This window comes from Pan paniscus, chromosome 6 (assembly GCF_029289425.2).
Source record: "Pan paniscus chromosome 6, NHGRI_mPanPan1-v2.0_pri, whole genome shotgun sequence".
Lineage (NCBI taxonomy): Eukaryota > Metazoa > Chordata > Mammalia > Primates > Hominidae > Pan > Pan paniscus.
In genome coordinates, this window is record NC_073255.2 from 108,352,458 (window position 1) to 108,366,807 (window position 14,350).

The following is a 14,350-nucleotide window of genomic DNA, read 5'->3' on the forward strand; positions in this document are numbered from 1 at the left end:
GAAGTCAAGCCATCAGGTCCTGAGCTTTTCTTTGATGGGAGATTTTTGACTACTGATTCAGTCACCTTACGCATTATTGATCTGTTCAGATTTTCTGTTTCTTCATAATTCAACCATGGTAGGTTTTATGTTTCTGGGAATATATCCATTTATTCTACACTGTTCTATTTGTGGCATATAATTGTTCATAGCAGTCTTTTATAATCCTTTGTATTTCTGTGATATCAGTTGTAATGTCTCCTCTCTCATTTCTGAGTCCTTTTTCCAAAGCCTAGCTAAAGGTTTGTTGATTTTGGCTATTTTTTCAAAAGTTTTCTTGATCTTTTCTATTGATTTTCTAGTGTCTATTTTGTTTTTTCTGCTCCAATCTTTATTATTTCCTTCTTTCTACTTAATTTCTTTTTTTTTCTAGTTCCTTGAGGTATAATATTAAGCTGTTTATTTGAGATCTTCTTTTTTTGATGTAGGCATTTATTACTACAGACTTTCCTCTTAGAACTGTTTTTGCTTCATGACGTAAGTTTTGGTATGTTGTGTGTCCTTTTTCATTTGTCTCAAGTATATTTTGGTTTCCCTTTTAATTTCATCTTTAACCCATTAGTTGTTCAGGAGCATGTTGTTTAATCTCTGTTTTTGTGAAAGTTTCAAATTCCTCCTGCAATTCATTTCTAGTTTCATACTATTTGGGTTGGAAAAGATACTTGATATGATTTCAGTCTCCTTACATTTGTTAAGTCTTGTTTTGTGACTTAACATATGATCTATCCTGGATTATGTTCCATGTGCACGTGAGAAGAATGTGTATTTTGCTGCTGTTTGAATGGAATGTTCTGTTTATGTCTCTTAGGTCCATTTGGTCTAAAGTGTTGTTTAAGTCATGTTTCCTTATTTTTTTCCATCTGGATGATCTGCCCATTGTCAAAAGTGGGTTATTGAAGTCCACTACTATTATTGTATTATTGCCTATGTCTCCCTTTACAACTATTAATATTTGCTTTCTATATTTAGGTGCTTGGATGTCTCTTGCTGTCCTACTTTGTGATTAGGTGATTTTTCTCTATGGCATACTTTGATTCCTTTGTTGTTGTTGTTGTTGTTTTTGAGACACGGTTTCGCTTTGTCGCCCAGGTTGGAGTGCGGTGGCATGATCTCGGCTCACTGAAACCTCTGCCTCCCAGGTTCAACCAATTCTCCTGCCTCAGCCTCCTGAGTAGCTGGGATTACAGGTGTGCACTACCATGCCTGGATAACTTTTGTATTTTTAGTAGAGATGGGGTTTTACCATGTTGGCCAGGCTTGTCTTGCACTCCTGACCTCAAGTGATCTGCCTGCCTCGGCCTCCCAAAGTGCTGGGATTACAGGCATGAGCCACCATGCCCAGCCTGATTCCTTGCTTTTTGTCTTTTATGTATCTACTGTAGGGTTTTGCTTTATTGTTACCATGAGGCTTACGTAAAATATTTTATAGTTATAACAGCCTATTTTAAGCTGATAATTTAACTTTGATTGTATACAGAAACTCTATACTTTTACCCCACATCATCCACATTTTGTTTTTAATGTCACAATGTACATCTTTTTATATTTGTATCCCTTAAGAAATAATTATAGCTATTAATATTTTTTAGTAGTTTTGTCTGTTAACCTTCATCTCCTGTGAAGGTATTTTTGTGCATGGGTAGCTATTCTAATTGATGTTTCTGTGGAGGGACAAGCACTAGAAAGTCCTATTCTGCCATGTTGCTGATGTCACTTGCTCAATATTTTTTATTATTATTAGCTCAGTTATATTATTTTCTTCATCTAAAAAATATGAATTCAAAACTTTGTATTTGATTTTGATTTTAAAGAATGGTTGAGCTATCCTTGATTTCATTCCACTTGTTCTTGCAAAATCACATAAACATGAATTCCAGTGTTTGCACGTGAATGCATGCATGCATGCATTTGGTGAAGGGAGGAGAGGAGGACCTAACATTTATTGAACATTACATACCAGACACCTTGCTAGTGTTGTTTATTTTTAATAGTGGAAAAAGCTATAGAGACTATTTCTGAAAATATTTTTGAGGCTAGATACGAAATTTTTCAACAGAACTACAAACAATTCTGCTGAAAGAAAGGGCCATCCTCCTGAGGAATTCAAGACTGACTTCAGTCTGGATTTAGATTTAACTTTAAATTCTCTGCTAAAGACATGACCTTCAACTTTTTTTTCCAAGAAATGTTTTCGACAGCCTGTAAAACAAATTCAACTCACATGAGAATGTAAATCAAGTTAGGATATGAAACCACATATGTTACTTTCTGGCTCCCTAGAAGTTTGACAGCAGAGTTTAGGTTGCAACAAGCTTCGAGATACCCGAGAAGACCTTTCATTTCAAGGTCTGAAATGATTAAATGATTAAAATTGCTCTTTAATAATTAAACATGCCATCTGTATAAGGCAGAGGGTGACCTTTCACCCATGGTCTCTCAGGCTGTTCTAGAATTTCTGCAGTTGGCACATATGGTATCAGAAATCCATTGCTATTCTTCCTTTGAAATATTAGAAGAGCAGACTTAGAGCAGCTGTTTTTCTGCTGCCAGATTTCATTGAAATGTGAGTTTTAAAAGCCCTTGGCTTGTCATTTTGAGTTAGCTTACCTTAATCACAAATCTCACCATAATATAATTCAAGTGATGCCTGAAACTCAATACAGCAGAACATTTGCTGAACAATGCACTTAGCAATAATAACCAAGCAAAATGTACATTTTTCACTGAAATATCATTTTCATGTTATTTGTGCCCTCAAAAATGTCTAATAGATTATAAATGCTCCTTTTTCCATAACAACAAAATACCAAGGAAACAATCTTGAGTCATCATGCTCTCTTTCCCCAAGTTGGAAATATACAAGAGAATATGACATTTGGAGATCTGCTAGACTATCTGCTTTAGGATTTCAAGACTGATAGTACTACTAAAAAATTGATGCAACCCTGTCATTAAGCCAACTGTAGTAATTAGACTGCAGTTGATGAGTATACTTGTATGTTTGTCTTAAATGTCATATCAGACAACTTCCACAGTTTAGTGATTGACAGTTATAATGGTCAGAACAAAGGAATACCAGTCATCATAAACGTAATTTCTCTGTGTCTGGGGGAAGGAGGTATAGACCCTGGCTGTAACAGTACTTGCTAATTAAACTGTAGTATACTGGAGACTTTTAATCTGCCTGCCTTCAACAGGCTGTTTGTTTATTAAAGTTCAACTGTTGTACTACATTCAAGGGCTTTCAGTGTTGACTTTAGTACTTCTTTTGAAGATAAACATAACTCTTCACTTTCATTTAAAGCCTTTGTAAGAACTTTTAACGCTGAAAGAAAAGATAAGTGAGCTATTATTATTCTTAAAATATACTTCAAATTTTATTTTTAAAAGGCAAACTGTGGGGATTTTTCTCTTATTATTTAAATTTGTTTCTCATATAAACATATAGCCAGGAATCAGGAAAAATGATCTTGTTTGCTTTATTGTTGTATTTATTGTATTCAGGATTGGAATTTAATGTATTGAATTTCAGATGGAATTCATTGGGCATAAGGCATAACATAAAATAGAGTACAGTTGCCATTTTTTCCTCCAGCAAAATTTTAAGTCATGGAGATAATGAGTATTCATTTATTTATTCAAAAATATGTATTTATTAGTTCCTCTTAAGTACATTTTTTTGTGTTGGAATACTTACAACCATGGATGAGACATTTAAGAACTCAATCTGTACATAAAATAGAAGAGAGGACAACTCATTTTGTGAAGGGAAGTTATGCTAACTATTCACTAGCTGCTATGATTTCGTCGTGTCCCCCAAAGTTATGTGTTGGAAATTTAATTCCCAATGCAACAATGTTGAGAGGTGGGACCTTTAAGAGGTGATTAGGTCATGAGGGGTCTGCCCTTATGAATGGATTAATGCCATTATCTAGGGAGTCGGTTAGTTATCATGGGAGTAGGTTCCTAATAAAAAGGAGTTTGGCTCCCTTTCTTCTCTCACATGTGTGCTTTCTTCCCCTTCTGCCTTCTACCACGGGACGATGCAGCAAGAAGGCCCTTAACCTTGGACTTTCTAGCCCCCAGAACTGTGAGCCAAATAAATTTCTGTTCATTATAAATTACCTAGCCTCAGGTATTTCACTATAGCAGTACAAAACAGACCAAGACACTGGCTAACCCTCCAAATTCATTCTCCATCCTTCTCTGCCCTACGTTGACCTACAGATTGCATTATCTGAGTTTCTTTGCTCCTCTGACTTTGGGAGAATAGATAGTAGGAGAAGAGAAAGATTTGGGTATTTATTCCCCCTACTCGCTCAGCCAAACTGTGTTTCCTTTACCTTATGACCACAGCTTCTTTTGGGCAATTCTTCAGTTCTCTCTGATTTCAGCCCTTCCATTCCCTGCTCTGTCTCTTCAGTTGCAGGGATGGTAATAGCTTCTCTTCGTTGTTAGTCACTGGGTGCTTCACCATGCTTGGTTATTGTTACTCTTGACACACCTCTGTATTTAGTCCCTTCATTGAATTCTCTTCAATTAACCTTCCTGCTGGGCTGCTTACTGTCACAGACAGGAATATGGAAGGTAAAGGAAGAGAATACAGGGATTTCTTTACCTTCAAATTTTCAGCACGTAGACCGTGATAGATCTGAACAAAGCTACTATCCAGATAAAAAACATGCAATTTCTGTTGCTGCCAACAGATGGCATTAGTAGTCATACTTGGTTATTTGGGGCCATGAAGTGTTCCGTTCTTGACTCTGTTAGCTGCTTTTCTCTATTTTTAGAAAATGTTTTACAAATATTAACTCCGTCCACACCTGATAAATGCAAAACAGTAAGAGTATCGGGAAAAACTATTTTAGCAGGCATACATTTGTTTATGATAAAGCCAAGAATAGAGATTATTCAAAACAGATGGAAAATAGAAAGAAAACAAAGTTTGCATATGCACAAGGAATGAACTTTTGAAAACAGGAATAATTTTAAAGGGACAGAAAAGCATTGTGTCTAATTGTTATGGACTGAATTTTGTCCTCTCAAAATTCATTTATTTATGGACTAACCCCTAATGTGGCTATATTTGGAGATAGGGCTTTGAGGAGTTAATTAAGGTTAAATGAAGTCACAAGAATGGGGCCCTAACCCAATAGAACTGGTGTCCTTATGGGAAGAGGAAAAGACAACGGGAGTATATGTGCACCGAAGAAAGACCACGTGAGGACACAGCAAAAAGGTGGCCCTCTGTGAGCCAAGGAGAGAAACCTCAGGAGAAACCAATCCTGCCAGCAATTTGATCTTGGACTTTTAGCCTCCAGAGAAGTAAATTTGTGAAAAATAAATTTCTGTTGTTAAAGCCACCCAATCTGTGGGATTTTGTTATGGCACCCCTAGCAGACTAATACACAAACCCATGGACAATAATCCCCAAGAGACTAAGTGACTAAAGCAATGAAAAACATAGTATTTGCATGTGTGGCTAAAGGCTCAGTATTAATATCAAATGCTTATTAGCATTAGGAGAGGGCTAGGAACTTGTTCCAAAACTGAAAATGCGGAATGATCCTGTGGCGTCTCCCATAGCTGACTGGATGGTTATCGATGCTATGAATCCAATTAGGAAAACAGGGGAAAGAACGAATTTGATGGGGAAAATGAGTCTGACTTGGGGCATACTGAGTTTGAGGTGTCTTAAGGACATTCAAGTAGAGACTTCTGAAAGAACTTGGAATATTAGACCAGAATTAAGGTGATAAATGATTTGGGGATAAAAATTCAATTAACACATATGGTTGGGTTTTAGTTTTAGTTTTTCTGAGACAGGGTCCCACTCTGTCACCCAGGCTGGAGTGCAGCGTTGTGATCTCGGCTCACTGCAACCTCGGCCTCCCGGGCTCAAGCAATCCTCCCTCCTCAGCCCCCCAAGCAGTTGGGACTATGGGTACCCACCACCACGCCTGGCTAATTTTTATGTATTTTTTGTAGAGACAGGGTTTTGCCTGTTGCCCAGGCTGGTCTCGAACTCCTGGACTCAAGCGACCCGCCTGCCTCAGTCTCCCAAAGTGCTGGGATTACAGGCATGAGCCACAGTGCCTGACCTAAAACATATGTATTGAGCACCTACTGTGTGCTAGGCACTGTCTAATGCTTAGATTACATCAGTGAACAAAAGAGGCAAAAACCCCTATCTCATGGAGCTGAAATTCTACTGGACAGGAGAAAGAAAAAAACAAAAAGCAATAACATAATGAGTACATTATACAGTATTTTAGGAGACAATTCAATGCCTTAGGGCAACAGAGCATGCCAAGGGAATTGGAGATGCTGGTGTGAGGAGGTACAGGTTGCAATATTCTCTAAGGTCATTCAGATTAGGTCTCATTGAGAAGATGGCATTTGAACAAAGACTTGAAGGTAAAGGAGGTAGCCAAGGGGCTATCTGAAAAAAGTGTGGTCCAGGAGAGGGAATAACCACTGTAAAGGCCCTAGGGTGACAGCATGCCTGGTGTATCAGAGAGACAGCAAAGATTCCAGCAAGGCTGTAGCCTAATGAAAGAAGAGGAGAGTAATAGTAGATGATGACAGAGGCACAAGGTGGAGGAGGTGTCAGGTCACGCAGGCTAAGTCTTTTGTAAGGAGTTTGGGTATTACTCTGAGTGAAATGGAAGCTTCCAAATAGAGGTGTTACCAGGTCTTTCATTTTAAAATAATTACTGGCTGCTGTATTACCAATAAGCAGTGAGAAGAAGGAAGGGCAAGGGTGGGAGCAAGGAGACCAGTTGGGGCACAATTGCAGTAACAGAAGAGGAGGTAGAAGTTTGCTAATTCAAAGGTAGAGGTGATTTACTAATGAACTATATGTGGAGTTTCAGAGAATTAAAGGAATCAAGGATGACTTCAAGAGTTTTAAACTGGGAAACAAGAAGGATAAGAAAATGGATTAAAGAAAAGATCATAACTTTCAAATGTATTGAGATGTTTGTTGCCATCTATTTACATATGTTGAATAGGCATTCTGATATGTTTGACTGGATATTAGGAGTGAGGTTCAAGCTAAAAATATAAATTTGGGAGTGAGCAGCTCGTGGATGGTATTTACAGCCATGCTATTAATTGAGATTACCAAGATAATGAATGTACTTAGAAAAGAAAATCAAGGATTCAGTCGGGGTCACACCAATAGTAACAGTTCTTGGAGAAAAGGAGCATCCAAAAAACAAGACTGAGTAGGAGCAACCAGAGAAGTAGGAGGAAATTTAAGAGAGCATGGTGAACTGGAAGCCAAGTGAAAAAGATATCAAGGAAGATGGTATGATAAATTGCACCAGATGGTGTTAATAAGTCAAGGAAGATGATGGCTGAGATTTGATCTCCATGTGCTACACTGAGGTTAGCACATGGAGGTCATTAATGTCCTTGACAAGAGCAATTTTGTTTTTTGTGTATCCATTGTATGTTTTTTGGTTTGAGGTTACCACGAGGCTTGCAAATTCTATCTTATAACCCTTTGTTTTAATCTGATAACAACTTTACACTGCGTAAATAAACAAGCAAAAAGAACACTGATAAAAACTCTACACCTTAACTTCATCCCCCTGCTTTTTAACTTTTTGTTGTTTCTATTTATATCTTATTGTACTGACTATATCTTGAAGTGTTGCAGTTTTTTTTTTTAATTGGTTCATCATTTAGTCTTCCTACTTGGGATACGAGTAGTTTACACACCACAGTTACAGTGTTATGATATTCTGTGTTTTTCTGTGTTCTTATTTTACCAGTGAGTTTTGTATCTTCAGGTGATTATGTGTTGCTTATTAATGTCCTTTCTTTCTGATTTAAGTACTACTCCCTTTAGCATTTCTTGTAGGACAGGTCTGGTATTGATGAAATCCCTCAGCTTTTGTTTGTCTTAGGAAGTCTTTATTTCTCCTTCATGTTTGAAGGATATTTTCACTGTATATACTATTCTAGGATAAAAGGTTATTTTCCTTTAGTACGTTAAATATGTCAGCCGGGCGTGGTGGCTCACGCCTGTAATCCCAGCACTTTGGGAGGCAGAGGCCGGCGGATCACGAGGTCAGGAAATCGAGACCATCCTGGCTAACACGGTGACACACCGTCTCTACTAAAAAAAAAAAAAAAATACAGAAAAAAATTAGCCCGGCGTGGTGGCCGGCGCCTGTAGTCCCAGCTACTTGGGAGGCTAAGGCAGGAGAATGGCGTGAACCCAGGAGGCGGAGTTTGCAGTGAGCAGAGTTCGCACCACTGCACTCCGGCCTGGGCGACAGAGCAAGACTCCGTCTCAACTAACTAACTAACTAACTAACTAACTAACTAACTAACTAACTAACTAAATATGTCATGCCAATCTCTCCTGGCCTGTAAGGTTTCCACTGAGAAAGTTTCGACTTAGAAAAGTCTGTTGTCAAGTGTATTGGAGCTCCATTGTAGGTCATTTGTTTCTTTTCTCTTGCTACTTTTAGGATCCTTTGTTTATCCAAGAGCCATTTTGGTGGAGTGTGGGGGAAAAGTCTGATTGGAGAGGGTTTAAGAGACAGTTGGGGCCAGGTGTGGTGGCTCATGCCTGGAATTACTAATTCCAGAACTCTGAGAAGCCGAGGTGGGTGAATCACTTGAGGTCAGGAGTTCGAGACCAGCCTGGCCAACATGGTAAAACCCCATCTCCATTAAAAATACAAAAATTAGCTTGGCGTGGTGGCACACACCTGTAGTTCCAGCTACTCAGGAGGCTGAGGCAGGAGAATCACTTGAACTTGGAAGGTGGAGGTTGCAGTGAGCCGAGATCCACCACTGCACTCCAGCCTGGGTGACAGAGCATGACTCTGTCTCAAAAAAACAAACAAACAAAAAAAAAGAGAGAGAGAGAAAGAGACAATTAGATGAGCATTGAAGTAAATAATCAAGAATTCTCTTGAAAAATTTTCTGCCAAGGGGAACAATGAAGTGATTGCTAGTTAAGGAAGTGGCATTAGGACAAGGTTTATAAGTGTTTTTAAAGACAGGATCAACAACAGCATGTTGATATATTGTGGGGAATGATCCTTTAGAGACTGAAAAATGAGGGATGCAGAAGAGCAAGAAGAAAGTTGCTGGAGCAGTATTGTTGGGAAGATGAGTAGGGTGAGATCTAGTGCCCTCAGGCGATGCATAGGGAAAATTTTCTCTGTGTTTTTTCCTCTACTCACAACACTAATCAACGATCATCAACACAGAAGATTTTGTGACCAAATATGTGGGGCTTTATTCTCCACACTCCAAGCAGCGGACATCAGCTCAGTGTCCTCTAATTCAGTTCGGACACTGTCTACCCAGAGACAATGTCAGATCCTACAGGTTGAGGGCTCAGTCCCCAACACTACCCTCCCTCCTCCACCACATGCCAGTTGCAAGTCTGGGCCTTTGGAACTTCTGACCAACCAGTTTCAAGGTTTTTTGGTTTTTGTTGAGACTGAGTCTTGCTCTGTTGCCCAGGCTGGAGAGCAGTGGCATGCTCTCGGCTCTGCAACCTCCACCTCCTGGGTTCAAGCAATTCTGCCTCAGCCTCCTGAGTAGCTGGGACTACAGGCAGGCACCACCACGCCCCCCTAATTTTTTTTTTTTTTTTGTATTTTTAGTAGAGATGGGGTTTCACCATGTTGGCCAGGCTGGTCTCACACTCCTGACCTCAAGTGATCCACTCGCCTCAGCCTCCCAAAGTGCTAGGATTATAGGCATGCGCCACTACGCCTGACCTCAAGTTGGAGTACTCATAACCCCCTCTTTGGGTTCAATTAATTTGCTAGAGTGGCTCACAGAACTCTGGGAAACACTTACTTACATTTACTGGTTCATTATAAAGGATATTACGAGGGAAACAGATGAAGAGACGCATACATAGGGCAAAGTATGGGGGAAGGGGCATGGAGATTCCATGTCCTCCCTGGTGCACCACCCTCCAGGAACCTCCACATGTTCAGCTATCTGGAAGCTCACTGAACCCTTTCCTCTTGAGTTTTGATGGAAGCTTCATGATGTCAGCATTCCTTCTCCCAGGGTATAGGGTCAGACCCTCTCATGGGAGGGTCTTAAGACCCACAATCAGAAAGGCAGGGAAGCATTAGAGTCCTGCCTTGAAGCAGAAGGTCAGAGTCCCGCCCATGAGGCCTCACACACCTAACATTATCACAAAAGACTGTAACAAGGGCCATGGGAGTTAGGAACCAGGAACTGTGGATGAAAACCAATATATAACATAACACCACAGGCAGGTTTGGCTTTGAAACGGAGCATGAGGGAAAGCAGAAATGTGAATGCAAACACAGGTAAATATTGAGGTGGAGGCTGGGGAAAGTTCCTTCTGGCTGGTTTCATTTTTTCTGAGGCAGTATAAACAAGGTCATCAGCTAAGAGTGGTTTGGAAGTGTGACAAGTGGCAGTTGGTATGTTGGGGGTGTGTGAGATTGCTGATTCCAAGTTGGCCAGAGTTGGATTACCTTCCTTCTCTGGGCAGGATGGTACTTTTGATGAGGCAATGAAGCCTCAGTCATAAGGCACTGAGACACTGAGGCCAGCTCAAGGGTTTCAGGCCTTAGGGGTTGTGATGTCACTTTCTCAACCCTCTGCCTAATGTGGGATGTTGCAACTCCCTGAATAGATTCAGGGACCCAGAGCTGGTGAGGTACACATTTGGGCCAGGGGAGGAAGCAGTAGGCATACCAAGGTGATGCTCTGAGGGAGGGGGTGTCCTGATCTTTTCTACTATTCTACTCCAGAAATTAAGGATCTCTGGTAGCAGACAATAATCACAATCTTCTGTTCTTAATTTAGGACAATGTCAAAAAACTTTCCATGTATATATACATATATATGTGTATATATATATTCATATATATGTGTGTGTATATATGTATATATATATTCATATATGTGTGTATATATGTATATATATACATATATATGCATATATATACGCGTATATATACGTATATATATGCATATATATGTATATATATACGTGTATATATATATAATTTATTTTATTTTATTTTTTGAGACAGAGTTTCTCTCTTGTTTCCCAGGCAACAAGATTGTGCAATGGCACAATCTCGGCTCACCGCAACCTGCACCTCCCAGGTTCAAGTGATTCTCCTGCCTCAGCCTCCCGAGTAGCTGGGATTACAGGCATGTGCTACCATGCCTGGTTAATTTTGTATTTTTAGTAGAGACAGGGTTTCTCCGTGTTGGTCAGGCTGGTCTCGAACTCCCAACCTCAGATGATCCACTTGCCTCGGCCTCCCAAAGTGCTGGGATTACAGGCGTGAGCCACCGTGCCTGGCTCCCTTATATTTTAGGTAGATAGATAGATAGATAGATAGATAGATAGATAGATAGATAGATAGACAGACAGACAGATAATGTTTGTATATTTTGCAAATGTGTGTATGTGTTTGTATATATAAATACAAAACATATATATGTGGAAATGTACTTGTAGATAGGAGAAGCAAGAGAGCAAACATGATTTATGAACAAAAGGAGCTTTATACACAGGATTTGTAGACTCACATTGTCCCCTTCCTCATTGCGGATATTGAGATCAACTCCAGGAAAGGGCATGAGAACCTTCCTTAAGAACAATAATTGCAAATCTGTTACCATCATTTTCCTGCCTATCAGGAGTCTTGATATGTTACTGTCAAGGGATGCTCAAGAGACAGAAACCATAACTCAAACTGGCTTAAACAAATGGTGAATTTATTGACTTGGATAGTGATAATGGAACAACCTGACTCCAGGCACGATCTGATCCAGTGTCCAGATGGATCACCAGAACCTGTTTCTTTTTCTGAAACAACTCCATTTTCATGCTGGCTCTCTCCTTATGAGGTGGGGTTTTCTGAGAAGCAGATGCCAAGACAGGATTAGATATGGTTATGGTTTGGATCTCCATGTATCAATGCAACTCAGGCCCTGTGTCCAGTAATTTTTAAAATGTCAGGTATTCCACTTTTCCTGGTGTACAGACCCCCTAGTAAGTGGTGGTAAGGACTGGGAGAATTATAGGATATATTTGTAGCAATATTGCAGAGTCCCTTCTAGGAATCTGGCCACCTCTTCATTCAATGGGTCTGGATCTGAAAATTAAATAAAGTTTGGGAAGTGAGTGATATGGTTTGGCTGTATCCCCACCTAAATCTTATCTTGACTTGTAGTTCCCATAATCCCCAGGTGTTGTGGGAGGGACCCAGTGGGAGGTAATTAAATCATGTGGTGGTTATCCCAGTGCTGCTGTTCTCATGATAGTGAGTAAGTTATTGCAAGATCTGATGGTTTTATAAAGGGTTATTCCTTCTTTGCTCAGCACTTCTTCCTGCTGCCATGTGAAGAAGAACATATTTGCTTCCCCTTCTGCCATGACTGTAAGTTTCCTGAGGCTTCCCCAGCCATGTGGAACTGTGAGTCAATTAAACCACTTTCCTTTATAAATTACCCAGTCTCAGATATGTCCTTACAGCAGCGTGAGAATGGACTAATATAGTAAATTGGTACCGGGTAGTGAGGTACTGCTCACTAGCCAGTGAAAGTGAAATGTGAAAGTGAAAGTGAAAATGTGAAAGTGACTTTGGAACTAGGTAACAGGCAGAGGTTGGAACAGTTTGGAGGCTCAGAAGAAGAGAGGAAGATGTGGGAAAGTTTGGAGCTTCCTAGAGACTTGTTGAATGACTTTGACCAAAATGCTGATAGGCATAGGGACAATGAAGTCCAGGCTGAAAATGGAGATTAGGAACTTGTTGGTAACTGGCATAAAGGTGACTCTTTCTATGTTTTAGCAAAGAGACTGGTGGCATTTTGCCCCTGCCCTAGAGATCTGTGGAATTTTAACTTGAGAGAAATAATTTAGAGTATCCAGTGGAAGAAATTTCTAAGCAACAAAGCATTCAAGAGGTGTCTTGGGTGCTGTTAAAAGCATTCAGTTTTACGTATTCACAAAGATTGGTTTGGAATTGAAACTTATGTATAAAAGGGAAGCAGATCATGAAAATTCAGAATATTTGCAGCCTGACAATGTGATAGAAAAGAAAAACCCATGTTCTTTCGGAGGAGAAATTCAAGCTGGCTTCAGAAATTTGCATAAGTAATGAGGAGCCAAATGTTGATTACCAAGATAATGGGGGAAAATGTCTCCAGCACATATCAGAGGTCTTCATGGCAGCCCCTCCCATCACAGGCCCAGAGGCCTAGGAGGAAAAAGTGGTTTTGTTGACTAGGCCCAGGGCCTTGCTGCTTTGTGCAGTCTAGAGACATGGTGCCCTGCATCCCAGCTGTGGCTAAAAGGGGCCAATGTAGAGCTCAGGCTGGTTGCTCAAGGGGGTGCAAGCCCCAAGCCTTGGCTGCTTACATGTGATGTTGGGCCTGTAGGTGCACAGAAATCAAGGATTGAGGGTTTGGAACCTCAGCCTAGATTTCAGAGGATGTATGGAAATCCCTGGATGTCCAGACAGAAGTTTGCTGCAGGGATGGAGCCCTCATGGAGAACCTCTGCTAGGCCAGTGCAGAAGGGAAATGTGTGGTCAGAGCCCCCACACAGAGTCCCCACTAGGGCACTGCCTAGTGGAGCTGCAAGAAGAGGGTGACCATCTTCCAGACCCCAGAATGGTAGCTCCACCAACAGCTTGCATCATGCACCTGGAATAGCTGCAGACACTCAATGCCAGCCCATGAAGGCAGCCAAGAAGGGGGCTGTACCCTGCAAAGCCACAGGGGTGGAACTGTCCAATGCTGTGGGAGCCCACCTCTTGCATCAGCATGACCTGGTTGTGAGACATAGCGTCAAAGGAGATCATTTTGGAGCTTTAAGATTTGACTGCCCTGCTGGATTTCAGACTTGCATGGGCCCTGTAGCCCCTTTGTTTTGGCTAATTTCTCCCATTTGGAACAGGTGTATTTACCCAATGCCTGTATTCCCATTGTATCTAGGAAGTAACTAACTTGCTTTTGATTTTTACAGGCTCATAGACAGAATTGACTTGGCTTGTCTCAGATGAGACTTTGGACTTGGACTTTTGAGTTAATGCTGAAATGAGTTAAGACTTTGGGCGACTGTTGGGAAAGCATAATTGTGTTTTGAAATGTGAGGACATGAGATTTGGAAGGGTTCAGGGGCAGAATGATATGCTTTGGCTGTGTCCCACCCAAATCTCATCTTGAATTGTAGTTCTCATAATCCCCACATGTCATGGGAAGGACCTGGTGGGAGGTGACTGAATCATGGGGCTGGTTACCCCCATGCTGCTGTTCTTGTGATAGT

General features: G+C 40.6%; 1 protein-coding gene across 2 annotated transcripts in view; it reads left to right on the forward strand.

Annotated features, from left to right (window-relative positions):
• Nucleotides 1–14,350, forward strand: part of CLDN12 (claudin 12) — a 160,324-nt gene that overhangs the window by 47,729 nt on the left and 98,245 nt on the right. The window contains exon 3 of one of the 2 annotated variants that reach the window (XM_055114665.2): nucleotides 12,404–12,492. The exons of the other annotated variant lie outside the window; for it this stretch is intronic. The gene's annotated coding sequence lies outside the window, so the exon portion shown is untranslated. Of the gene's footprint in view, nucleotides 1–12,403; nucleotides 12,493–14,350 lie in introns of those variants that run through there. 2 annotated transcript variants of the gene reach the window in all.